At 34.0% G+C, this 27022-nt stretch overlaps 1 protein-coding gene and 1 long non-coding RNA gene across 10 annotated transcripts in view; one reads left to right on the top strand and one right to left on the bottom strand.

Moving 5' to 3' along the window:
• Positions 1-27022, bottom strand: part of LOC146996158 (uncharacterized) — a 118804-nt gene that overhangs the window by 37290 nt on the left and 54492 nt on the right. For 4 of the 8 annotated variants that reach the window (XR_015041971.1, XR_015041973.1, XR_015041970.1 and 1 more), the window contains exon 1: positions 17115-17195. The exons of 1 other annotated variant lie outside the window; for it this stretch is intronic. This is a non-coding gene — a long non-coding RNA (uncharacterized LOC146996158). Of the gene's footprint in view, positions 1-704; positions 1593-17114; positions 17203-27022 lie in introns of those variants that run through there. 3 more of the 8 variants (XR_015041977.1, XR_015041974.1, XR_015041976.1) reach the window with 3 other exon arrangements.
• The window catches only part of LOC118181699 (neprilysin-1-like), a 482702-nt gene continuing 469984 nt past the window's right edge, over positions 14305-27022 (top strand). For both annotated transcript variants that reach the window (XM_085820106.1, XM_085820105.1), the window contains exon 1: positions 14305-14557. The gene's annotated coding sequence lies outside the window, so the exon portion shown is untranslated. The remainder of the gene's footprint in view (positions 14558-27022) is intronic.

Below are 27022 nucleotides of genomic sequence, written 5' to 3'. Positions count from 1 at the left end.
GTGTAGGTAATGAATGTCCAACATTGATTCTTTCAAAATATTTAGATAAAATAAATTATTTTTTGGAAACAAACCAAACAGCATAATATTTAATCAGAAATGTAATATAAGATTTTGATAAAAAATATAATTTACTGTTATGCTGTATAAAAAAGATAACTTTACGTTGATTAACATCAGACTCAAGAACGTAATAATTAATTAAACTAATTAATGCAAATTCAGTTAGCTCTCAAATTAATACAAATTCTCCCCCTTAATGTCCGGTTTTGCTGTATTTATAAAAACAGGCAACTGGTTTTGAAAGAATAATTAATATTGCTTTCTAAGTTACTAATAACATAAGCCAGTTATGATTATTAACCAAAATTTAAGCACCTACTTAAATTTTATTCTTAAGCATTAACATATAAAATGAGACACAAATATACATTCAAAATGACTTCTAGATTATTCATTCTATTTACAAGTAACTTAAATTAATCCTCTTTATATTAACAAAAAAATTTTAATGTGGCATTAAGCACATATCTATTAAATATCTTAAGAAAATTTTAAGCTCCTAAGCAATAGATAGTATCATTATGTTGATAGCGAATTTACTATTCGATTCTTACTAGGCACAGTTAAAAAAATGCACCTAATCAAAATCTTCTTTCACAAGACATTATACTGTACCCTAGATGAAAGCAAAATGTACTTACGTAGGCTGTGGGAATAATAATAAACAGAAGTTGGGTCATTTTTGCTAGATTTCCAATTTGGGCAAGCACAGAACCATAGAAGCCAAAGTCAAACCGGATAATTCAGTGGAATGTTGTGCTCTGCTAAGTTGCAGGAGAAAGAATTGTTCCTTCACACATTAAGGGTCGTAGTCAGGGAAAGATAATCCGATAAAACATCACATACAGCGGCGAGTTTCCAATTCTTCGAGCATCAAAGCCAAAATGAAAATAATCATAATACACTTAAGGTAGTTTCTACTTAATTTGCGTAAATGGGATAATTATTTCCCACATCAACGTTTAACAATCATACAGATGGTATGAAATTAGCCACGTGAAGAGAACGTATCGTAATGCCACTCGGGTGAAAGTCCATTGTACAGAGACATCTAAGTTGGAATCAATACTAAGCTACACCATGAAACGCATTCTGTTCTTACATTCATATCAACACAAGGCAGCGGGATATAATTTGTACATCCGCCAAACACTGAAGTTAGTCAGTTATTTCCTTCACATTTAATTTCCCTTTATAACATTGTACCTCTATTTACCTCTATTTTCTCAGGAAATCATCAAAAACAATTTCATGATATCTAAACGAAACCAAGCTAATCAAGCAAATTCCATATTATCTCCTTTTATTCCAGATTTTCTTTTTGTCATCAACTTGCTCCTTCCATTCCTTTTCCTCGCTTTTTTTCATCTCAAAATAAAATCCGGTCATTCGTACCATCTATAATGACCTTTTCTCTCTCGTTCTGCATTTTTTCTTCATCTTTATTCTCCTGTTTTCCACCTTTTTCTAATGAATTTTTCCTATATGTGAAGTTTATCAATTATTAATAGAAACTGATAACGCAACCACGCCTTACATAAACTTTAAATGGTAGAGTGATATCTCCAAATATCTTTTGGAAGCCAGTCAGAAAAACTAATCTCTTCCGCAGAAAAAATCAAAAGGGATACAACTGCAGTTATTTACGCCTGAAACTGCGGAGTGTACCTCCTGATATATTGAGATAAAAAAAAGGACAATTCATAAAAATCGATTCTTAAAATAAGTTATGTAGACAGTTTATTTATTATTCTATTATGAAATTCAAAGACATTTTCCACAGTAACGGAAGCTGAAATGCACAAAAAATGGGAATTTGTGCAAACCGTCGTGTTATCAATGTAGGAAAAGAAGTTTTAGCCTTTTTTATAAATTTTCCCTACCTTAAGAACTACTGGCATTTTTTGCGATATACGCCGAATTAGCACAAACGGGTGTACATGTTTTCAAGGCATCGTTTAGTTAGTTATGAAAAGATTTAACTAATTATAGGTTCCGAGGAAGTATATAATTTCTTTCTTTTACGATGGGAGAGACTAAAACAGTGCTACTCCGCACTTTTCTCTAAAACTGTTTTGTGTTTAAATCTTTGACATAAGTCTTCTTTTGGCAGCTGAAACACACTCATCCCAAATAAATTTTCTATCATTTCTTTCAAGTGAGTTGAAAATGGAGCATTTATATTATAAGAAGTATGACCTTTTCTCAAGTGTGGTTGCTGTATAACAATAGTTGTTTAGTCGATTGCGACACGGTGATCATATCTTCTCCTTAAGCACACGGTGACCATCTGCTTAAGGAGAAGATAATTCAGTGAAAAACATTAGAAGGGAGAATGTCTCATATTCATATTACTATTTTATGCGATGAAAATGCTCATGGAGCCAGACAGTAGGCTGGAGTTGACTTGGTTTCAAAGTATAATTGTATCCAACGATCCAATCCATTCGGACTCTGGAAGGTATTCCATTTTGTGTTATAATGAATTTAGTATTTACCACTTTCGTATCACAGTTACGTTTTATCACCCGGTGTTGCCGATAAGTTTTAACTAAATAATTAAGATCAATGAATTTTTCAGAAGCCTTACTTCTGTGCAAGATTGACATGCACTAATGTATAAGAATTCCGAAGTGATAATATTGATGACTAATTTAAATTGCTAATTGAATTTTAAAAATATCAGCCTTCTGTCAGCACTTATTTCAGTTACTCAGCTACTTAGTATTTTTGAAAGCAGGCAAGAGAGATTGATAAATTAGCAACTCCTTCGCCGGGAACAGAACCGCGGACCTCTGGAATACGCGCCCAGCGTGCAGACCACCCCACCACAAAGGCATGCGAAAAAGGCGGGAGAAATATCTGATATATAAAAAGAATATAATAATAATAGTATAAATGAATGATAATAATAATAGGATTATCACAATAGTAATATGAGGAATAATAGTATGATCAATAAAAATGATAGTAGTTTGTTAATGCAGTTTGAAATAAATTATTGCAGCAGGAAAGATGAATATAAGTATAAAATTCTAGTAAATTCTCATTACATAAACTGCATTAAAATGTATAGTAAAAGCGACTTTAAAATCGATTCAGATTAACTCGTAGCAACTACTCTCTTTAAAGTACTTAATTAAGTTAAACCTGATTTATTTTCCGATTATACGCCCAAGAGTTATGTCATAGCTTATTAAACTACTTCAGACAAAATGAGTTGATATCTGGGTATTTTACGAAAATGCGTAGATATCAACCTGCGTTTAGCGGCACAATGTTTTGTAATGGTCTGGAGATCCAGCCTCTCCGCGCACACAAAGATTAGAGGAAACAAATCCCCTTTTTCCAGAAGTATTTCGGAAAGGGACCGTTCCCTGTAACGAATCGGGTTATGAATCGTGTTGAAATTAAGCGCTCGGTGGAAACTTTGTTGTAAAAGGCATGGGATTTTTCTTGTCGCACCGACTGGTGACAGGTGTATGCGGAACCAGAGACCCGGACGGCTTAATATTACAATGTGTGCAAGTAGACTCTCACTGAGATTTTGGATATGAGCTCCATGAGTAACTTCCAAGTGACCAATGCTAAGGCGAGGTAAAATGATTTTATTTTTGAGCTTTCTATTTGTGCTCTCAATATTGCGCTCTAGGGTTCACATTTCTCCTCTTTTTATGATGCTAAACACTCCAGAGTCGTTATTCAATATCTTCTACTCGACAATTATGCTAATATCTCTGAAAGAGGCAACGCACTGTGCTACGATGTCTCCCAGCTCATTAATTCTTATCACTATACTTCCGCGAACCCATCTATACAGATGGCAATAGATCTGCTACATTTATATCTGTGTTCAAGAAAAGTTTATGCAAAATCTCGTTAGTATTTCATTTAATACAACAGTGAAAATCATCAAGAAGCTAAGATCTTAGCTTTTTCATAAACAATCGGACCCGAAATTGGGTTTCCCATAGAACGTTCCTGAAAAACCCACTTGAAAATGACATCTTTTAAATTTTTGTCTGTTGCTGCATTGATTTTCTTGAAGAACGCCATGTTCGTTTTCAAGCAGTGACACAAAGTTTAAAAGTATAGGCTTGCTCCTTTTATTGTCTGAAATCGTTGATTGTCCAACACTACGTTTCCGTCTTGATCTTTGTCTTAAATTCTGAAAGCGATTCGGATAGTTGTCTGATTATTCGGATAATTGGAATTGTACTGGATTGTAATTGTACAATTTCTTTTCGCGTATTATTCAGATTTAGATTTTAGTTTTGGTCAAAATCTGATTTTCTAGCAAATAGCGTTTCTTAGAAAGTCTTATTTTGTCACTATCCCTCAGCACGATAAGTCTTTTATAGACGTGTTATGCTTTATTTATTCTAAAATTATTGAATAATTATTGTTATTCTTCTTGTTGTAAGTTTTCGTTTTTTAACAATGGGCTAAAATGACATGATGTTATATGAATTCCTTCACCATACATGGAAATTTAAATTCATAAAAAGAGGAACATAATTATAGTCAATTACGTGTTGTTAGCTTTTTACTGTACGCAACGTTGATATTTTGCAATACTTTTATGTTTTTGAAAATAAAGTATCAATTTTTCTTTGTGAATTATCGAAATTGTTTTAACTGCATACTCCTTATGGGAGTAAATAAGATGTGAAAAATATAAGATCACCTCACTTAAATTAGAGCAAAGATAGTCTAAAAAGAAGACAACCAAATTAATCAGATTTTCTAATATGCATAGGTTTTGTTCTCCTAAATTGAATAATTGAAATTCTGTCTTTTACTAATTATAGTAATAGCATAACCTTACCTATAACAAAGTTTCTCAAGATAATAAAAGAATGTTATTAATTTTATGCCTTATTTATGGTTTAAATATGCAAACTTTAAAAAGTTAGCGAAGACAAACAAATAAATGTCGTCGGCATTTATGATTTATAATAATTATTTTACATATATTTGAAATTTTTAAAATGCACTCTTATAAAAGCTTGCATTTTAATACTTTACTTTAAGTGTAAAATCATTACATTTGACATTTAAAGAGGTAAATTTCTCCAGAATCTCAGCTTTAAAAGAATTTGATAGAAAATATGCGTATTGAAAGTGACAAATTTTATTGAATAAATTTCTATGCAGAGCTATTCATTATTATAAAGCATTAATCTTCGCATATAAGAGAGAACGACAGAAATTTAAGTTTCTGATTAGTGGCTTGCAACTAATTAATAAGATTACTCTAAATATTTCTCATATTTGTTACAGCTTTGAGTAAGAAGCTGGTTATTGTTTCAAACATGTCATGAAACATTACTGAATGTAATTATTATTGAACAATTTTAATCTTCGTTACAGTACTCTAATAATTACAAAAATTCGATTACTTTAGTCTTTAAAATATAAATCTCTTATGACATATGCAGAAATTTTGCATAAAATGAATAATTGCTAATGTTTGGAAACTTAATTAAAACTGTGTAGGAACTGGTAATTAAAATTAAAATAAGTTAGTCGTTTTACGCTAGACTTTCATTAAGCTTTTGCTACATTGTGTAACATCCTATGTGACCCATTAAATGTGATTGCGAATTATCGTTCTTAAGAAAATAAATTGCCCTTAAAATTTTATGTTAAGCAGTTTATTAAATCATGATATGTGGTTCAGAAAAAACGTATAAAATAAAATCTGCTCCTGTTAGTGCTAAGTTTACAATTATGCTGCCTGCTTCTCGACAACTTAGGAAAAAAAATCTTAAAAAGTAAAAACAAAAATACCTAAGCTAAATTTTATAAGAACTTAAATCACTTTAATTCCTTTACTATTTCAGCATAAACTAATTATTACAAAACAGAATATTTCAAATTAAAATCATTCAATCTTGGTCTCTTGAAATTAAAGCCTTCCTGGTCACTAAAGCCGGCTACCTAACGTTGCGTTCAGATTTGAGTTTCGTAAAAGGTATAAACGTTTGTAAAAGTAGTTTCCTTGAAGCCCGAAGTACTTAGAATCCATTTAGCTGAAATTCTGTCAAGAACTTAATGAGAAACCTAGAAGAAGAGAGCTGCGACGTTATTAATCTTAGTTCTCCCCCTTGGAAATTCTCGATAAAAATTGGGATGGGGTTTGACAAAAATCATACTGTCATCTAAAAGATGCCATACAAGCAGTCCACAAAAGTCATGCCATACAAGCAGTCCTAGACCAATGAATATCAATAAAATTAGCAATCTTCATTCGGCCATCCTGTGTCTTGATCTCAAAAATTCTTTTGATTCATTATGGTAGCCCGCCGTCCTGCAGTCTCTCCGCAACATCCGCTGCTCACTCATCATCTAGAAAATCACTGAAAACTTCCTCCAAGACCGCAGTAGCATTATATACCACAACAACACCTTAACTGCTAGAGCACAAGCACGTGGATGTTCCGAGGGAGCCTGCATGAGCGTAGATCTTTGGAACATCACGTTGACGATATTATAAACCAGCAATGGCTCAACTTCGCCAAAATTACAGCGTTTGCATACGATGTTGCTTTCGTGGTCAGCCGGCGAACACAAAATGTTCTTCAACAAAATTGTCAAGAAATAGTTAATATATTCCAGCATCACTGCAAGAGATATGAATTAGAAATCTTTATCCCCAAGTCGCAAGTAATGATAATTCATAAGCAGGGGCAGAAAATTACAAAACAACTCTGAGTAAAATTAGAAATGTCAAAACAATAAAATATCTTGGGTTACTGCTTGACTAAAAATTCAACTTCATACATCTCCAAAGGTTCGCACCCACCAAATTGGACAAAACCTTCACAGAATCCAAGAATTTAACTGGGGATTGAATCCTCACATCACAAAGACCCTTTACAAAACAGTCATCACAAAAATCGTCTTATATGGAGCTGCGATATGGGCCCTGCCGATGATGGAAAGAAAAAAAGAGATTGTTAACATCCATACAGCGACAGTTCATGCTAAACACCACGCGTGGCTTTCGTACCACCTCTAGCTCAGCCTTCAGTTCCATGGCAGGCATTATGCCGTTACATCTTCAAGCAATTGATGAGGCTATTTACTCTTCAGTCCGTCAACTCAGAAAAAGCATCAACTTCAAGGACTGCATCTGTTCGGCAGATGATTACGAATAACGCCCTCCTCCACACAAAAGACATCCAGTTGATCCTCATATCAAAATAAAAATCCAAAAGAACATCGACCCAAGAAATAAAGGAATTGAAGCTTACACTGATGGATCAAAAATCAAAGGAAAAATCGGATGCGCAGCATTCTTTCCAATACAACATCTGGACACTGAAATAAAATGGAAAGGGTACTTAAACAACTCCAATAGCAAACATCAAGCTGAAATCTCAGCAATGAAAGCTGCCATCAACACTGTATCAATAAACAATTTCTACAAAATATCCATTAACTCAGATCGCCAAGCAGCCATACTGTCCATCCGAAATCTAGACAACCATTCTCACCTGCTTCATGAAATTAATCAGACCTCTAAAGATCTCAAAACTGAAATAACCATAACTTGGATAAAAAGGCTACCGCCGACATTCTGGCAAAAATAGCAGCTCTTTCCCAAGAAGACGAGTTCCTCGACATCAAGCTTCCGTAATTGCAGCTACAACATTCTATCCTAAGCAAACATCTAAGCTACGAGTGGCAAGAAGAGTGGAATAATACTACAGCAAGCCGGCGCACTCACCAGTTCTTTCCCAAAATCGGCGCAGAAATCAGAAGCTCCAAATCCTTCCTAACGCATTACCTCACCTGTCATGGCCCATATCCAGATAACTTTCTCAAAAGGAACCTCTGCAATAGTGACAATTGCGTCTGTGGAGCCAAAGGGAGATGTAGACCTTTTTTTCTATCTATTCTTCTGCCCATTTATAAGTGATCTACAAATTCGGAAATCCACCAATTTAGATCTTAACTTTAAGAGACTGAGGATATCTCAACGCCATCTATATCCAAAAATCATGAAAGTACGCTAAAAGTTCTGTGCTCTAGTACTGGACCTATGCTAGGTCACACCTTAGGACCGAGAATAAAAAAGCGGAAAGAGCAATGTCTGTGTTACACACCAATAATTGACTCCGCGCAGCATTAACAATTTTCACAATGCTCCAAAATACCGAACCTACCGAGCTGAGACCATGAACTTTATGAATTTTGGACTAAAAGATCTGAACTCAGCACAGTTTTACTTGTAACAAATATGCCTACATAACAAGAACCAGACTCACAATATATTAACAAAATCAAATCCCATATATTTATTTATACACTTGCATAAAAATGCAAAAGTTTCAGCGTTATGCTCTCCAAAATATCAACTTCACTTACTCCAATATTTTAATGAATATAACAAACAGTTTGTGTTATTTATGTAACTTTGTATGTATATAACTTTGTATGTAATTTTTTGTGATTTTTCTCTTATGTTTAAATGTAACACCTCCAATGTATAAACCCAGTATTACTTTGAAATAGCATATAGTCAGTTCAAGTTTTTCATATTCTAGCTGGTTAATGTATTGGGGCAATACCTGTTCTATTCTGTAGTGAAGTTTCTGGTGCCCCATGCACTTTTACGTGTTTACCTATTGCCACAACCGTCGAATTTGAACTAACGACGAAGACGCATATATAACAATAAATTTAAAAAATATATTCATTATTAAAGACTGGAAGTCGTTTTGTACGCATTTATTATTGAATACACTCATGAAGCGCTATTGTCGAAACCAAATCTAAATAAATATCGTTACCGCTCGAATTATCGCTTCAAACTGAATGTTGATCGAGATACTGCATCATATCAAGCGGTGACCGAGAGTTATGTCTAGAATACAAAGGGTTAATATCAGCGACCAGTGCGAAAGTTGAAGGCAGCTGATTTCCCTGTTTATTTCAAAGTCTCGTTGATTACTTTGCAAACAGTAATTAAAACATACCATTGAACATTGACTTAAACTGTGATTGCTTGGAAGCACGTTCAGTAAATGAGCATTTTACAAATATTAATGATATGTTCTAAGGTTTAACCATCACTAGCATAATCTCTATATATGTAACCCTTTATTAATATCGAATGTTTATCTATCTTAGTTACCTGATTTTGTTTGAAATTTGAGGATACTGTTTGTTCCCCTGCAGCAAAGCATTAAGTTTGATCATAAAGCAAACATTTTATTCGTATGATGCAGACTGAAACCACGACAATTTCAGGGTATTAGGGTGGCTGCTAACGGTTTATTTATCTGTTGCTGCTTTTAATGATGTTTGATTCTGTTTTTTAGTTTCTTTTTCGAAAATTTGTGATTGTATCCTTTTTAGATACTTAGTTGTATTGCTTTTATTGGTTCCTTGTTCGTAGACACACCAAGAACTATCTAATTGATTGCAGATGTAATTAATATTATGGCATGTGTGCATGACTCACATTCGTAGACAGATTTCCTGATTTTGGTATTGGATAAGTATTGGTAACGTTTTTGATATTGGTAGCGTATAAGATTTTGGTATTGGTAACGTTTGCGTTTTGAACCTCATTTCCAACAGAACGAGATCTTTCTTGATCTGACTCTGTTGCCTGAATATAGGCTATGTGCTCTTCCTGGCAGTGGGACTCGCAGTGGCGTGGAAGCACAATTTTTATCGTCGTCAAGAAACAACAACGGCTACAAATGGGTTTGCTACGGCAATAAATTTTACAGCACCAAAATCTTTTACATTGAAGACGGTCCTCTCCACTGCGAAGCTCAACAAGATGATGTAGATATCTGCATCATACCTGACATGACTATAAGCTTATAAAACTTCTCGAATGTCTTTCTTGAATGAAGGAATTCTTGAGCGGCCCAACCGGGAAGGTGGTTAGCTATGCTGACTGCTGTACCGAAGGGCTCGTTTCGAATACTGGAGAAGGCATGGATGTTTGTAAATGAACAGTGTCAGTGCGGCAAGGGGGCACTCGGTGCGAGCAAAATTATGAGGCGAGCCGAAAGTCCTCCTGAGAGGCCGGTGGTCAGACAAGTGAGATATGACAACAGCAATTCTAGACTGCTTATCTCGGAGGCAATGACAAAGATTGGTAACCAGCCTATTAATATTAATGGGAGCAGCTAATTCATGCTGTTTGTTAATTGAAGACCAACGTAATGATTTGGAGACATCATCTCGCCTTTCAACTGCTAGGATCTTCCTTTCAAAGATTTTCATGCACAACAAATTCGTAGGTAGTTTATTTGCCATCAAACACTGGGTCAAAAGAGTAATACTAAAAACCTAAAAGAAAGATCAAAAGGCAGAACCACAACGAAACACAAGAAAATTATGAAGAGGAAAGCGGAAAAAATAAGGAAGTAAGTCTCAAAGTCCTAGCAGCTATACTCACCAAGAAAATGATCTCTTAAGCAAGTGACAATAAGGAATAATTATGGATATTCATTAAGTAGAGTATATGTGAGATTCCACAGTGGAACATTTAGAATTACATAACAGCCTCACGCAAATTATCCGAAGGTTCTATGTTTTCTAATAGAAATTTCGGCGACATTTGATGAAAGGTTTGCGTCATAAATATAGGCTATGTGCTCTTCCTGGCAGTGGGACTCGCAGTGGCGTGGAAGCACAATTTTTATCGTCGTCAAGAAACAACAACGGCTACAAATGGGTTTGCTACGGCAATAAATTTTACAGCACCAAAATCTTTTACATTGAAGACGGTCCTCTCCACTGCGAAGCTCAACAAGATGATGTAGATATCTGCATCATACCTGACATGACTATAAGCTTATAAAACTTCTCGAATGTCTTTCTTGAATGAAGGAATTCTTGAGCGGCCCAACCGGGAAGGTGGTTAGCTATGCTGACTGCTGTACCGAAGCTTGAATGAGCTTCGAACTAATAATTTGGTAATCATAAATGTTTAGAAAATTCAGATATAGGCAGAAAATCTTCAAGTAATTTTCTCCTCTCTTACCACGTACCAACATAGTGTAATTAGCAGAACGTCTGTCTAGCAATCGAAAGGTCTGGATTCCTATCCCGGCGAGAGCATCGCTGATTCTTTATGTTTCTCGGCTTCAAAAAATTCTAAACCGCAGTAATGTGGCACCTGGCTAAAAATATGATAAATCAAATAATTCGTCACCGCCTTGATTTGGCAACTGAATTGCCTCTTCCATAGTTACTCTTAAATGGGGAGAATAAAAACAACTTTCTTGTTCCTCACAGCATGCCTTCGAGGTGTAATTGAAAGCTCGTATGCTTTTGGCAATTGAAAGTTCTTAATTCGATCACCTGTGTGGGCACGGTTGATATTTCGTATTTCCTGCTCCGAAAAACCCTAAGAAATCGATAAATATCTATGCTGGCGTGTATAGATATTTATCTTTGCGGAAATAATGTAAATTATGAAGAACTTCACTAAGCCCTTGACAGATTTTTAATATACTTAATCGAGATTCGCACTAGTCTCTAATTTTAAAAGCTCCAGCAGCTAAGCTTTTGTTTCAACAGCTAAGCTTTTGTTTCAACAGCTAAGCTTTTGTTCACACTATCTCCAGTCGAAATATCATTTCTGTATCACTGAAGTCCATTCTCAGGTTGATGACCTTACTTGTCTTTAGCATGCGCTTTTAAAATTGTAAGTATGAATGTAATTCGGAATTTATAACCTACTTCACTTCTGACAATATCCGTACCTAGTAGCTCATTTAATTAAACATTTGAGCTTGAAGAAATATGTATTTTCATTAATTACAATAATCTGAGACCTAGTAGTTTTCCATTTTATCAAGTATAGATTCTCTTCAAAAAATATTTTGAGTATTATAACTTCTATCCAAAGAATATTTTGAGAATTAACATGTGCACCATCTTCAGATAAATTGTTCCCAAGTGACTGTGCACCTTGCCTTGAATTTAACGAAACGATAAGCTTAAGCCTGATACGTTTCAGCCACAACCCATTACTATGAGTCTAACGAATCCTTGTTGAGAAATCTTTTACTTTTTTTTGGCCCTACTGGCGGTCGAGAGGTTAAGACCGCTAAATGTTGGTAGTTCGTCCTGGTTTCAAACTCAGGTAAACGGGTTGGTTGCATATTTGATTTTCGTAATTTTCCCTATGTGTATAACGGGAATATGAGACGCTTCTGACTAGAAAGTCCTTAGGTAGGTCCATCGCTTTCCTCTGGTACCTTGGCCCCGTGAGCTGTACCATATTCCAATAATCGACCTACTTCATATCGTGATAAAATAATCTTATCCTTTTTCGTTTGGAAAAAAAATCTATTAAAATTTGTCTTGTGACATCAAAATCTCATCGACATATATCGATTAGTTAATTGGATAAATAATGATAACCATGAGATGGCTATCGCCAAATAAGGCATTTTGCAGATCTATCGCTGTTTAATTAAAGTGTTGGGAAAATTGATAGCTAATGTTTTTTGAGAAACAGTATCTAACCAACAAAGAACTTTCCTTTCCGTTAAAAAATAAATTCAAGAGAACAACACAAACCCAGTTCCAGAAAATACAAAACTATCGTCAGGATTTAATGCTGACATTATCAGTTCCGGGAAAGTATCGGCATTGATGGAACGGTATTGTTCTTTCTAGATATCTTGAGAACTTCATGACCCAAGTGCAAAACTCGCTTATCGATATCGTTACGGTTAGTTTTATTGTGATGTCTATTGGAATGTTTAACAAAATCTGCACGAAAGCAGAATGCAGTTACTGAGCGAAAACTTGGCGAAATTAAGTGATCGATATGCATACATCAGTGAATGATTTGGTTTAAATTAAGTTTTATTAACTGGTTGGCCAACCCACATGATGCACCTTTCAGCGACGTAGCTAGTAAATCGGGGAATATCAACCTGAAGTCAGTGCCAAGAGAGTGATAAAATTTCAAGATGACATAAGAAATTGTAAAGGAGAGTATAGGAGAGACATAAAATATGCAATACGTGATAGTGATATAGAGTTCCGATGCGTGACAAACAAAATTAGATTCGCAAACATATTCAAGATATGTCCTTCGAATTGTCTGTACAATTTCTTAATTTTACGGAAATATATTTGAGTAATAGCAGCGTCCAAGTAACTGTAATGCCTGAATTCTCACAGTCACACACCCTGATGGTCTGTTCGAACGTTATAATATGGCCATCAAAGCGTAACAGAAATACATGTTTCCCCCATAAATTCTTTCGTGAAATCGCATTAACAGATAATCATTCAATACTTTGCCATAAGGAAATATTTTAGCCCATATAAAAAATTAAAGATAATTAATAAGCTAAGTAATTTAATACATGATTAATTACATTTTCGTTAACGTGATCTGAAATCGATTGTAGACTGCAACAAAATTACATTTTGTTTCATTTTCTGTTAACATTTATTCAGAATCTAGAAATTATTATCATTTAGTGTCCCTTCCTGTGAATAAGTCTTTAAATTAAAAAATCCTTCAAAGAATGGAAATTATAGTAAAATTAAAACAAATTTTTATCGTTAAAATTCTAATCATCTTCATTTCATTTTTTCTCAATCAGCCTCGCATCAAGCAAATTGCTTTGCATTTTTGTGAATATGTTTTAATCATATGACAAAAACGAAACAATCAACATCTTAAAACTGAGGTGTTAACTGGTTTTTGAGTAGTTAGCTCCTCTATCAAAAACACAGACTAAATACAATTTTAATCTGAAAAAAATACGTAAAAAACTGCATTAAATTTATGTTAAGATGACGACAAAGAATACTCATACATTTAATCTTCTTAATTAACTCGAATAGTGACTCCTTCACTATGAAAAACGAAAGAGCTACAAAAATTTTGCATGATAAAAAATTTCCTTTTATGAAACTTTACTTTAACTATGTTCGTTCCACATAAAAACTTTTAACTATGTTCGTTCCACATAAAAACTTTTAACTATGTTCGTTCCACATAAAAACTTTTAACTATGTTCGTTCCACATAAAAACGACGTCTTCCGAACCTCAATCTATTTCAGTAGATGCAAATAAAGAAACGGAAATAACATTAAAAAACGTGGTGCTTCAACCCTTTCCCTACCGTCACTTAAAAATCCCTCTAAATGGGGAAAACCGTTTCCCAAATCCGTTCTCCACTTAGCCGTACACAGTTCCTGCATCGATTTCATGAGAGGGAAAAATCAAAACCCCCAAGACATACACATTTCTAAACCTTAGGATGTCTCAGCCAGAATAACATACGCAAACGCCAAAGCTAGTAGCTTCGTTCACTTGCTCCGAAAGTAGCTCCGTTGAAGCCGAGCACATCACTTAATAGTGTGCTAAAAAGATTTCTCTTCGACAGCATCGGAGATTCCCTCGACGGTGCAAAATCCCCGTGTCTCCGGAAAGCACTATAGATTGACGCAAGAGGCAATACTTTTTGGCAACTTGCTAGCCAGGTAAGCCTTTCGGTTATTTTACCTGCATGCATATGGAAAGTGTCCCACTGAAGTACACGCAGATGCACGTGATTTGAGGTTTCACGTGCATGTGTAAATTATGTGCATTGTAGGTGCACGTGATTTGAAATTTCGCGTGCATGTCTAAACTATATGAATTTCAGATAATACTTGCTGATTTCTAAGTAAACAAAATGACTGTTCTATAGATAAATATATATACATTTACAGGCTTTACAACTGCAAGTTGTGATAGTTATTTAAAAATCATTTTAGTGCTATTGCGGTGAAAATATCGTCAATTCAAGTATAAATTTATCTTCTGGTAACAGTTCACATAACATTTATTGTTTATTGCAATAGAAAATACGCAATCTTTATTTCATCTATTATTTGATTTTATTTCAAGTAATGTGTACTAAAAAGAGTGAAATTAACCAAACTGGGCATAAAACAATTCGTTATATATATATTGTATATGAATTAAGCAAAATCCAAGTAAGTAGTTTTGTAGTAAGAAAAATTTAATTCTTCAGGGTGCTTTAATATGTATTGCTGTTTTTTAGTCATTTATAAAAACGTGCTATTTGTGGATGAATTATTGCATTAATTTAACTCGATTAAGTTTAGTAAATTACATTATTTTGGTTTAAAATTGTTAGCAGTTTATATTAATTTAAAGAAGTGTCCCACTTTAATCGGGGACTATCTCTGAAAATATCATGAATTATGTGTCAAGGAAATGCTTTATTCTTCAAGCATTTACGAATATTCGAGTATTAAAAAGATTAACCAATTATGTAAATAACTTACACTTCCAACTACTATTCGTTTCCAGCTAACGGCTTTGTTAAAAAAAGTTAAGTGACTAACAACGAACGATTTCCTATGCAATATAGTAGCTGTTACAAATGTAGAAACTAAACTCGGTGTCGTAGTAACTGCTGCAAATGTAATTTAATTCATATTTTATCAAACTATTTCTTTTAAGAATTTAAACCTTTATATAACAGTTAACGTGACTGTAATTGTTTTAAAAATAATTCTTTCTAAATCTCAGCTTTAAAATGTGTCAAAAGATGTAATTTATATAACAATGAACAATAAATACGACAAATTATTCAAAGTATTTATGAAATATAGTAATGTTAATCTTATTCCATTTGTCACTTCAATGCGGGTTTTGTTTTGAGGGGGTTTTCCACCCAAGAATTCTTAAATTTGTTTTTTTATAATGAACAATTGTATGCATTAGAAGATTTACCATTAACTATATTTGCAATATCGATTCACTATTTTGAAGCCTAAGTTATAGACAGAGAATAAGATTTCATTAACTAGACAAATATAAACGAACGTACAATTTTTAGAACTGTATAATTTTAAATATCGAAATAGTAATGCTAGTAGTTAAATCTTACCTGTATACATAATACTTATGATTTGTGGACCTGTATGGTACGAACAGGGGATATGATTTTTGATAAAGCAGAAACAGGTACTTTTTAAGGTTTGGCTACAACTGTTTCACAGTTTTACACGAATAATGACTATGCTAGGTCATATCAGGAAATGATTTCATTGCACTGTTTAGGAAATCCTAAAAATTTAAACACATATTTATCGCGATTCTGGTTTTCTCCATATAAATACCAACGTTATATTTTTTTGTATTCTTTTGCACTGTAAGATACTTTTTGGATAGAGAAATAATTTTTTTTTACATTCAACCTGAATTGAATTTTTAAACCTGAATTTATTTCTGCATTTAGAAATGTATACATAACTGGAATATAATTTAAAACACTATGTAACATGAAACCTGTAGCTTAAATATAATACAATATTTATTCCTAAACGTTATGGTAATGCAACAAATTTAAAATATTGCACTCATACACTGTTTTTAAAATATTTCAAATACAGTATAAAAGCTACAGTAAAGTTAGCGAAAATTCTCATAAAGTAATGCTATTGGAATTAAAATATATTTGTACTACATTTTATTTTACAAATGTCCTTTTGTTAAAAATTTTATGATATTTTTCTATACTGTAATATATAACAAAAATATGCTTACCACATTGTTCAGGGAATTATGCACTTGCAATGCTCACAGTTATTTATTTCATATAGATATATATTTCCTACATTATGTGAAGTGCTCCGCATGCGTACATATGAATATTTTATAATATGTTCCTTTTAAATATATATACAGCTATAACTGTTTAAACTGATAATAACTGTTTCAAGGTCTAGAATTCTTCTACGGATTATTTGTTCAATGAAAGTAATATTTAGATGCAGTTCTTTTACAGCAGATACTTCTAGAACACTTTTCTTGCTAAACCGCTCATGCTGAAAATAATGGTAACTAGGACATTTGCATAGTAAATTTCTTTAAAATGAAAACCTTCATTTTATGTGTGCTTAAAAAAATTGCACTGCCATCCAAATTCAAGAAAATATTAGTAATTGTTTAAATTATGATTATTTTCTAATTGTCCTGTATATAGAGTGATAAGATAAACTTTGAACATAACAATATACTTACAAAAGTCTTTCCGAGCTGTTTGTCATATGCTCTATTGCTACTTCTTAAAGAAAGTCTGTTGTGCATCGCAGAAACATTTAACACGAAATGAACTTATGCTTTGACTGGGTTTTCGAAATAGGGGAAATTCGGATCTGATTGGTCAAAACAAAAACATGGGTGGAGCTAACATCCTTCGAAGTTCGCCAACATAGCAACCAGGGCATAGAAACTTTGGCATAATCAGCAGAGAACTGAGAGAATTGTGTAAAACTATAATAAAGAAATATTGCATTTTCTTTGCTATATTCGTATAAAGCTGAAGTTAGATATATTTGGACAAAACGTTATGATGAATTTTTAACCTAAAAGGAAATACGTAGGGAATATGTTCGTGTGTTACCCCATATTTACTAATTTTAATAAATGCATTCCTTTCATTTGCTTTCCAGTTGAGAAAGACTATTATGTTGCAGTACGGTTTGGAAGTAATAAATATGGAAATTAATTAACAAAGTTAATTACTCTGACAGCCAAAGGCATAAACAGCTCTCGTCTAAACTAATTAAGGAGAGTGAACAAGCGCTTTCGAAATGTGCATATGTTTACAATTTATCGCAGCGTTTAGGGAACTTAATTCCGGCAGAACTGTATGTGCAATTCTTAATTTACAACATTTACAAATTACTTGTACAAGTATTATGATGAACTTCTTCAAAATAAACTCTGAAATCTCTGGTGGTGTAATTATTTTTACTCTTGCGCTGTGGAAACTGAAGTCCTTAAAAATCATAATTTCTGCCCATTATTCAAAACTTCATAATGTAACTTAATTGGTTAAAAGCGCAAGTTATTATTGAAGTAGATAAATAAAGCAAAATTCAGAAATAGAAAATGTAGAAAGCTGAATTGCCTGTTTTTATTTTCTTAGATTGGCTGGACTTCGAACTACTTCTGAATTTTGAATAGAAAATTATTTAGATTGCAACAGCTTTGAATTTAAAAACTAGTTTAAGGTGTAATTTTGAAATTTTTATTAACAGTTATGTAATAAATCGATATACACTGGTGCGCGAAAATGTCTGAACGCACATTTATAGCAGAGAATGAAATGTATCATTCAAGTCATTTTATGCATACAATGATTATCAGTAAAGCTCATAGTGCAGGGGGTCTAAAATCCCTTTTATGATATCAAACTGAAAATGAATCTGATATGGGGAGCAGTGCCTTTCACAGCAAACAGGTTGCGCAGCATGACGTCATAATAGGCAGAAGGCAACAGACAATTCCCTGTTGTAATCGATGTCACATCTGCAGAAAGATTCCGAGATGAGTCTTGGAGGGGGGATGGTGAGATGAAATTGCTTTCCCAAGAGTGTCTCAGATATGTTTTATAGGATTAAGGTAAAGAGATCTGGCTGGCTAATAGGTGAAGCCAATACCCTCACTTTCCAAATAATCCGTAGGCATTTGCGCCCTAAATGGACGAATGTTGTCATTCGTTAATTGGAACTCAGAACCAATAATTCAAACATAAGGCCCTAAGCGTTCCTTTGTATACCTGATGGCAATCAGGAGCCTTTGTCAAACACATTCAGGGAAGTGCGGCAGTCACACATAATGCCTCCCCAAAGCATTACATCACCAACGCTGTAATGATCCTTTTCCCTGATGAGAGAGGGATGGTATTGTGTTCCAGGTTCTCTCCAGATACAGGTATCGGAAAATAGGATGAATCTTGTAACTGGGTTCAGATTTAAATTAATCTGAGTTTTCTGTAAAAGGCATGGTGCTCCACTAAAGTCTGGTCCAAGGCGCACATTATCTGCAACATACTAAAGGCGCGCTCGCTTGTGTACTGTAATGAGGAGGGGATCCAACAATAAGTCTGACATACAGCCATATCTCATGAAGACTTCGAGGAACTGTAAGCCATGAAACTTGAGTTTCAGTGGCAGCATACAGCTCATGTGAGAGCTGTAAAACTGTAGCAGTCCTGTATCGCCAAGCTGAAAGTGCCAGCTATGGATCTTTATTCGTCGGTATGGATCTTGGTCGACCTAGCACAAGCTCTTCTCGATATGGTTCACTGTCTTGAAACTGCTCCCAGAAACTGCAGACGGCACAGAGCGTTCGTTACATTGAGCTCTGCCACCATCTGATCCTGTGAATGGCCTGCCTTCAGTCTACCGACTATTCTCCATCACATTCCATCATCCATGCGTTCGCGACTACTTATTTTATGTGACACATTATAAAATTTACACAACTCTTGAGAGAAACATGGCGAATATAGTGAAGGAATACGAGCATATTAATTGCCGAAAACCGCTCATACGCTTATATCCCCTCCACAATTCGGTAGACACGTACGTATACGATTATGGATTCGACTATGAAATATTTGCATAATTTTCAGGCAGCATAATTGGTACATTTGGCTGAATACATCTTGTAAAAGCAGACATATTTTGCAAATTCTGTTAATTTTGCACGCTAATGTAATTAGAACATGAACAGCAAATACACAAAGCAGCATACTAGGAGCCATAAACCATGAGCTATATGCCATGTACCATAAAACGTACGTAACATGAGCCATAAACCGTGAACTATATGCCATGAACCATAAAACGTCCGTAACATGAGCCATAGCATGTATAAGAAATGCGATGAAAGTTTTCTTTGGAGTTGGTTTGGAATCCACAAGTATTAAAATCATTTTGTTAACTTTATTTAATAGATGGTAAAGGTCAAAATAAACCATAATATTGTATACGCTTGTATAACTTTTGGACATTTTATCCAAATATTTCCAGGGGTACAGCTTAAGGGCTTTTATTAGCAAATTCAAAATTCGTTACATGCATATCTACATAGCAGACATCTTTAAAATTTTCTCATTCAAAAAACACTTTATTTTTTGTGTGTATGTTTTATGGAAGTAAAAGTAAGTATGAAGTAAATGTTAAAAATTAATTGAATATATATATATCAAATTTTGCAATTTGTTCGGGAAATGAAAAGGAGTCACTTTTTCTTTATAAATGTTCATTAACCAACTTCAACACGTTTTAAAAGTGTAAATATTTATTTATTAGTCACTACTACATTATCTAAGTTATATTATGTAAATAGAATACGCATATTTATTTAAAAATAGAACTGCGTTCCAATTAATTGGGCTCATTGAGGTTCAATTTAATCTTCAATGGATGCCTCCGTAAACCGCAATCAGTCTCTAGAATGCTAGATGGAGAAATAAATGATTTTTACTTAGCTTCCAGCTCGAGCAAACGATTCATGAGAAAGAAAATCAACCAGAGTTCTAAAAAATAATCCGGATGGTTAAATGTTTCAACAATTTTTCCTCCGATGTGATAAGAGTTTTACACATTAGGCAGGAAATGAACCTAAAATCTCGCTAGAAATCAGGTTGTGCAAGTTTTCCAGAACATCGAGCGATTGGTGCTCACAAGCAAGCATTAAATAATGTCAATCAGCGCATTTAATTTAAGTACTAATGTACTTTTGGTTAGTAGATATTAGAAATGCTTTGAACCACACACAAACAAAGTAACGAATAATTATTTGCTGTCGCTAATTTTCTTTATTTATATCTGACCAAGCAGAAGCATAAGGAAAAAAAATCTACTTCATAATACTTTAGGCTAAAGGTAAGGTAGCTAAATATGTGGTTCACGTATTCGACGATTTTTTCAAATTTTGGTGTTGATAAAAGGAACGTAAGATGACTTATATGGAATCCTTTGGTCCCATTGAACATAGTTTGAAAATTATTTTTAGGCAACACTGATTTGAGTTCTTCAGAATGGACAAGAAATACACGTTTCAGCAACAATTCCTTAAAATTATTTTGAAACACATTATATAAAACATATTTTATTCTCCACGTCATCACACACATAGAGCATAATTACATAACACATATAGTGCAATATATTATATAACATATTCGGTGCTGCCATTGCTGGTAACAGTTTTGTAACGAGGGGTTTTGGAAGGACCTTCAGAAGATTCTCTGTTTTTGCTTTAACCTCTTCAGCTGAGGTAAAATAGGTTCCCTTTAAGTAAGATTTAACTTTAGGAAATAAATAGTCGCATGGAGCCAAATCAGGCGAATAAGGAGGATATCCCATCACAGTAATGTTTTTGCTGGTTAGAAACTGCTTGACAGCTGGGGCCATGTGAGCGGATGCAATGTCCTAGTGCAACAGCTATCCATCACTCCAAATCTATGGCCTTTTCTTCCTAATTGTTTTGTGAATTTTTTTAGTACTTCAATGTTGTAGTGTTGATTAACAGTCTGACCACTGGGAAACCATTCAATCATGATGAACATGCTGGGCCATCTTCCACACTGTCCCTTCTCCCTGAAAACCGCTTATGTCATTCAAATACAAGTGCTTGAGACAAGGTTTTATCTCCATGAGCGTCAGTTAACATTTGAAATATTTCCTCCGTGGCTTATTTCTTAAATTTCACAAGAAACTTGATATTGATTCCCTGTTCGGTTATTACATTAGACATTTTTCCGGCAGAATGCAGTTGCACGTATTCACTCAATGACGCAGTACTTCCCACTGGCATGGTCGGTTAATTCGAAACAGGCTGCATGGGTAGAGGAGATGTGTGGCATGACGTCACCAAAACAATTGTTGCCAACTCCCCACTGTTTTTGAGCTACACACATAGTCTCGTTTTTCTGTGTGACATTTCGTATATATATAGTGGAATATATAATGCAATAATATAACACATATACTGCAATAATTCTTATTTTTCAACCGTTTACCTTTAGATGAAGTATCGGTTTCATTGTTGTTTTACCTATCATTGTTGAAATGTATTTTTTTCCCACTAAATAATCGTTAACTTCATTGCATTTCAGATTCTTATATTTTTAAATCTTTATAGGACGATTTCACAGAACACTTTTCCTTAATAATAGTAACCATCACCTTTTGGTAATATTTTAATAACTTTGATAGAAGATGCCTACTTTGTTACTAGTAACTTACCACACAGCACGTTTTTTAATAAGCTTAATTATTGAAATTGAGATACAAAAATGCTAATGCAGAGATTACACTGATCAATGTACTCTCTATACATTCCTTCCTGAAAATTGAATATGATATATACATAAACTATATACATAAAAACAAATTTAATGTATATAGCTCAACATACATCAGATCTATGATGACAAATGGCTATGTTAAATAATAAAGATGCCGTATTAAATGAAAAAAGATCATAAGGTTTCTGCCCTCCAGGAGAACAATAAAGCAGTTTCTTGTCACCTTAAAAATCCCCTGTTAAACTTTAAGCGTATCGAAAAGAATACATTTTAATAACTTAACAAGCTACCAAAAAAAGTTTTGCATCTTTTATTTATAAATTAATTACTTCTAATCAGTTACCTCAAACTTAAAGCTTCAAGTGCCTATCGAAATGATAAAACCGTGTAAAATAATTCCATATCTTGAATCTTTTATTATAGCCACCCTTACATACTTTTTTATTGATGCTTAATATTCTTGGTAGTTTAAATCACTTTTAAATCTTAATTAAAAATTGCTTAAAAATTAAATGTGAGAATAATAAAGCTCACAAGAAAAAGGCCTAGAAACTTTTATTCTACACATCGTACATTCAGCTATTTCCAATTTGCTGTACCATATTCATTTACGAAAATGTTTCTTGCTTTACTTACTTTAAACATTATCTTGCTGAAAGAAAGGAATACATATTTAGGATATAAGTCACTTATTCACAGACTTCCTTTTCATACCCTTCCAGATTTAGAATAAAAAATTCTCAGCACGTAAGTTATTAATGTCTGGAGCATCATTAGCAAAGCTTTTCCAAAACTTTTAGAGCATTACATTACGGTACATTACGACGGTTTACCTTAACATCCGACGACTTAAGAATGTATTGAATCTATAACAAGTGCGCCAAGGGTTAAAATCCCATGGCTAAACAATGATCAAAGGCCTTGACAGTCCCTTTCGTTTCATTTAATCTTAATAATTTTCTCTAAATTTAATGCTTTGTCTCATATCTGTGATCTTATGGATTGATTGTCAATAATCGCAACACTGATAATCGAACCGTAAATTAATCGTGACAAACGATCAATTGCAGAAAATAAATATGAGTCTTCCAGTTGATTTTTGTTAATGAACTTAGCTGAAGGGTGATTCAAAACTAGAGGAACAAACTTATAGGAGGAGTAGCGTACACCTAGACGATTCGCGTATAGCTAGACTACGCCAAGCTGAGTCATAAGGGGATTTGGTTCCTCCAGGTAGGCAGGGATGCACCCAGTATGCACTTAGTATCGCATAGCAGTGCAGGGTCGGAAATGCACTCTTAAGAAGGTAAGAGGATTGTTAAGGGCTGTCGCAAGAAAACCGTCGACAGCCACCCGCAAAGGTGTTATGATGAAAAACGTGAATATATTGCAATTGCAAATTTAAATTTAAAGATCATAAGCTTAAAATAAATCATGGCCTTCCCGATTAATGAAGTTGCTAGAGGTTTTCTGGCTACGTGCCTGGTTCTTACCATGTACAGTTTATCATATTTGAGGACGTTGTTCGCCAGAACTGCAGCTGGAATGCAGCGTTAATTACATTAATTCCCGAGGGCGTAAGGAGTGCATGGGGGAGTTTAGGGAATACGGGAATGACAGACATGCACATTGTGTATGGCGAAGGTCACTGCAACGGGAGAGCTGCGGCACGATTGTGTGCCGTAGGGTATTCGAACAGACGTGCACCGAATTACCGAATCCAGTCATACTGCAGTTTAAGGATCATCCGCGAAGCGTGAATGTTTCGCCTTGGTTCGTGGACAAATGCAACCAGAACCCGGCATTTCCATCTTGTATTTTTTTCAGTTTTCAAGTTATTTCCTGTCTTTCATTTAAGATATTTCCTGTCTTGAAGGAATCTTCAATCAGCATACTGTTCATGCGTGGAATCAGTGCAAACCACAAAATATGCACCTATATGCTTCCCAAAGATAGTTTTCCATGAATGTATGGATGAGTATTATTTTTTTAATAAATTGCGTAATTAATAACAAATAATACCCGCTCATAAATTATTAATTAATCGGATGTTATTTGTTAGTAATTACCATATCTCTTACAACTCTGCTGAATGGTAGATAATATCGCACTTTGCTGGAAAATGTACTGCCATAATTACTCGACTGTGTTCCTATGTCCATTCGGCGTGCAATATGGTAACAGCATTACGAAGCTCCACGTCATTTTGCTCTTGCTGTACCTTATTACTTGAACAATACATTTGCGCAGCAGCGGATTGGGCGTGCAGGACCCATCCCATGGCCACCACAATTACCCAATTAATACAGCTTGGATTTCTTTCTGTGGGAGACCCTAAAAGCCATGGTACGAGACTTCCGTTGATTGTAACAGCGATCCTCCCACAAGAACCTGCGTGACAGCTGCAGACGTTCCCGACATGTCGGCTATTTTTGAAAGTCCATACATCACCACTGTGAAACCTGCATAACGGTGTATGGTCTGGACATTAAACACTTGTGAAACTGAAAGGTGTACACGTATTGTAAACTATCACTAAAAAGAGCTTTTCCTCCAATTATTAGTTTGCCCTTCCTGCATCTTAGTTTATGTTCCAGCTGATGAGAGGTAGCAGGGAAAGTAATTGTTGGAATTCATCGCGATGGTAAAGTGACACTTAAAGACCATAAAAATAAATCTTGACTTTTCTGATGATGAAGGTCTCCTGCAACGTGGCGTAAGGTAGGTTAACAGGTGACAGCAGAGTTCTTAAACCCGGCCGGCTTTCATAGACTATTTAAGTAATTCGGCGCAAGGCATGGAATCTCTGGTGCTTTGAAATGCACTCGGCGTTTTGAAATGACGCATCTTCGTGGTTACCGCGAATGTCCGACAGATTCCCGGCATATTTTAAAATATCCGAGACTCGTGGTGGTGCCCACGTTATGAAACTTCGGACAACATCATTATTAGGAAAGTTATGATTTACTTTAAGCTTATGGTCTTTAAATACCAATTTGCGATCACGATGCATTCATAGTATCCCTCCTTTTTGCCGGTGGCTTTCGAAAGGTTTTCTGCAACAGCCCCAACAACATTCTATTTTGTTTGGATTGAATTTCTTACCCCTCATTATTATAGTTTTTCGAGTCATCTTGGTGTACCCTACCTTCCTAGAACTTTGTTCCTCTAGTTTAAATTACTCTGTATATATGTATATGCTTATGTATTACATATGTGTGTGTAATATAGAAAGAGCAAGTACCCGTATATATTTAGAATATTTATGTATTATTAGGCAAAAAAAATTATAATCCTTACTGTAAAATGATATTTGAAGTTAAAAGTATTTCCGAGATCACACGTAATTTTTTCCAACGTACTTTTATTTAAATTTAATTTATTTGTATTTCATTTAAATTTACGTTCAAAATGTTCCTGGAAAACTAAACCAGTATTTATTAATAAATGTTTATAGGGCTGGATGTTTGAAAGATCCTTTTGGGTGGTCTATAACCCTACTAGTTCTAATCAATATGTATCATTTGTTTCAGAGAATGTAGTTAGTGAAATGAAATACAAAAAATGATTAATATCTTTGAAGAATTTTAATAAAAAAAATTCCAATTTCTTTTTATTTGCTTATTTCAAGCCTTACAAATCTGATTTTAGAATTTATACATCCTTGCAATTTTTATCATCTTTTCGAGGAAATGAAAAATTCAACGGTAGTACATTATTTGAAATAAAAATAAATTTATCGAAGACCGCATTTAAACGAAGGCGAATGCACAACCTGAAATGAGTTTTAAATTGAATTTATAGGAAAAATGTAGCTTGAGAGCTTTGCCTTCTTTTTATTAAATATTGAGTATATAGCTTTTAAACTACATTACATAAAGCAATATTTTGCTTTTTTTCATTCAAATACAGTCTACCCTGGCTTGAGGTTTTTAAATAGATTTCAAGGAATTTTCTGCCGTTCAGTGTAACGTTTTTGCTGCATACCAACCTTTCCAATTTAAATATTAAAGAAAAAATATTCCTTAGTTAAAGATTGTTAGACAAAAATATATGCATTTTAAGATATTTTAGTTATGATTTAGCTTCCGTACGTATCGAATATTCGTACTAATTATATATAACGTAATAATTAGAGGAAGTTAATATGATATTTTCAGCCTGTTTCGAAATTTACTATAGGGCAACGTGGAGGATGTTTTTCTCACGGAATAGTTTTTAAAGGGAGATATGAAATTTTTTTTATACTTAACAAGTGAATATACGTGCCTTCAAGAATAATTCGAACATATTTATTTTTATTAAAATTGCAAATTTTGAAATTAAACAATCCGGTCAATTTTATCGTATGGGAGTCAAACTTCTTATAATTTTATTTTTTCATAACGAGTATAAAACGCTCCCAAATATAAATACAGGAACCGGGAGACGATTCCAAAGTTAGATTGCGTTATTTGGCGAAAATTAATTTTTTTTTCTAAATTTTACTTTGCCAAAACTTGAATATTTTTCGTCATTTAAAACTCTTTTTTAATTGGAAGTACATGATTACGTAATAAGATTGCAAAACTAAAGGCTGAGGAAGGGGATTGGTGAGTATATATATACTATGAATGTAGGTATATGTACGTAATAAAAACATATTTAGAAGTTTTGAAGTGGGAACACTGAGATGCAGAAACGTAGAACTACTGACTGCGCGTCACATAGAGAGGACAGATCACAAATCCATATTGAAGAGGAAGAATTTTGATTGCTTAGAATGGTAATAAATAAGGAATGGAAAACTTGCCGAGACGACCTTCATTTTTATTTCAGTTGC

This window comes from Stegodyphus dumicola, chromosome 7 (genome assembly GCF_044657685.1).
Source record: "Stegodyphus dumicola isolate Sdum_Otavi_A_Nest chromosome 7, ASM4465768v1".
Lineage (NCBI taxonomy): Eukaryota > Metazoa > Arthropoda > Arachnida > Araneae > Eresidae > Stegodyphus > Stegodyphus dumicola.
The sequence above is the reverse complement of the archived record's forward strand: the minus strand, read 5'-3'. Positions and strand labels throughout refer to the sequence as shown.